Source organism: Tupaia chinensis, unplaced genomic scaffold (genome assembly GCF_000334495.1).
Source record: "Tupaia chinensis unplaced genomic scaffold, TupChi_1.0 Scaffold000044_1, whole genome shotgun sequence".
NCBI lineage: Eukaryota > Metazoa > Chordata > Mammalia > Scandentia > Tupaiidae > Tupaia > Tupaia belangeri.
In genome coordinates this window covers 1,180,245-1,182,142 of record NW_006159500.1, presented here as the reverse complement: position 1 = coordinate 1,182,142, position 1,898 = coordinate 1,180,245, and the positions used below count along the sequence as shown (strand labels likewise).

The window sequence follows — 1,898 nt, the reverse complement described above, 5'->3', positions numbered from 1 at the left end:
CCCCCTCTCTTCCCACAGCAACGTTACAATCAGAAAAAAATAAGTTTCCAGGGGAGGCAGGATGGGAGTGTGGGAGGGGATATGGGTGAAAATAGTCAAACCACAATAGGGATGTTCAAAATAGGTTGTTCCATTGTCTTCTCCTTCAGGTTCTCATTTTCACTTCTGACCACTTTCTTCTTCCCAAGATCTTCATCTTCATTGTCTATTTCCCTGTCATTATAACCTTCTTCCTTCTCCTCTTCACTCATGTCCTCTTCACTTTCCTCCTTGTCCTCTTTCTTGTCCTCCTCGTTGTTGTCTAGGCTCTCCAAGTAGCCCTCAGTGTCCGAGTCAGGGGCTTCTTGTGGTCCCGGTCGTGAGCTAGGGGAGCAGCCTGAACATGTTCTCTCTGTAGTCACTCAGGATGGTCACCTTGCAATTGAAAAGGTCTAAGTACCTGAGGTTTTCTAACTTGTTCAGTGTCTCTATTGTGCTGAGGTCTCTAATTTTGTTGTCACTTAAATTTAAATGCATGACATTAGGACACTTTTCTGCCAATACTTCCAGGTCCCTTTGAGGGTCTGTTATCACTTAGTTCAAGCTTCTTAAGTTTGTTTAACTCTGGTAAGTTTGTGACTGATGATAAGCTTTTGTTGATTGTACTTAAGAATATCAGTTCTTCAACTTCATCTGTGAGGCCTTCAATTTTGCCTTCATTCAACCAACAGTTGTCTAGGACAAGCTCTTTCACATCAGAAGGCATCCTGTTCTGCAGCTCTAAACAAATCTGTTCGTCCATGACCATCTCTCACATTCTCTCTGTGGAGGCTCCCAGCCTGTAGGAATTCAATCAAGAAACCTGAACCCAAGGCAGCATGTTTTAGGACTTTGAAGGCTCAACCACTTTGGCTCAGTCCTCCAAGAGAGATTTTTACTATAGGGTTTGTGTGCTTGCTAGAGAGACAGAGAGATAGAAAGCAAGAAATCACCCTTGGCAGGGGAAATGGCCATGCCGGAATCCCTTCTCCTCCATTCTCCTCTCAGGATTTTGGGCATGTGAGTTTTAAACCGCCAGGTCCGGGACTCGAACTGCAGTCAACTAGTACAGCTATGTAACCATTATGCTATGTGCTGGTCCCAAAAACATTTTGTAGACAATTATAAAGACATTGTCACTGATTGAAAGCTAGGACAAATGTATCTACTATGTTGACAACTTAAAGTTTTATGCCCTAAACAATGTAGCAGTATTTTCTTTTTAATTAATTAATTAATTAATTTTAGATAGGATCTTACTGTCTTGATTTTCTTGCCTCAGTCTCCCCAATTGTTGGGATTATAGGCACACACCACCACACCCAACCTTTAGGTTGAATGGTGAATCAAACCCAGGCTTCCCATGTGGGCCCTGCCTGTAGAGCACAACATCCTAGCAATGTGTGCCACTGCAGTTAGGACCATTCTTTATTTTACGTGGGCACTTTCTAGACCAAGAGACCCTGTAGATTTATTTTACATGCCGACAGTACAGGTAAGTAATACTATACTCACCTCAGGGACTTAAAGATAGATGATATGATCAGAGTATGTGTCAGCTGAGGGGTGTCACTGATATTTAATCCTCTCTTCTCCTGAATGTTCATCTGCGGTACATCGTTAGAGTTAATCTTTTAGAAACTTGTGTGTGGGGTGGTGGTATTTAATGAGGGGTCGTATTTGCAGCAGAAATGGAACTGATCCAAACTACTTACCATATCCAGTCCTTAAACCAGCACAAAGCTTGCCTTTCTCTTCACAGACTCTTTTTTTCAAAATGAATTATTTTACTTAAATTTATTTATTTATTCATTTGTTTATTTTAATTTGACCAGAGAGGGACAGAGTGAGAGTGGGAGGGAGAAAGTGAGAAAGCAAGC

The 1,898-nt window shown here is 41.7% G+C and overlaps 1 pseudogene; it reads right to left on the bottom strand.

The window, feature by feature from the left end:
- Positions 1 to 95: 95 nt before the first annotated feature.
- Positions 96 to 787, bottom strand: LOC102472175 (putative acidic leucine-rich nuclear phosphoprotein 32 family member C; annotated as a pseudogene).
- Positions 788 to 1,898: the final 1,111 nt, after the last annotated feature.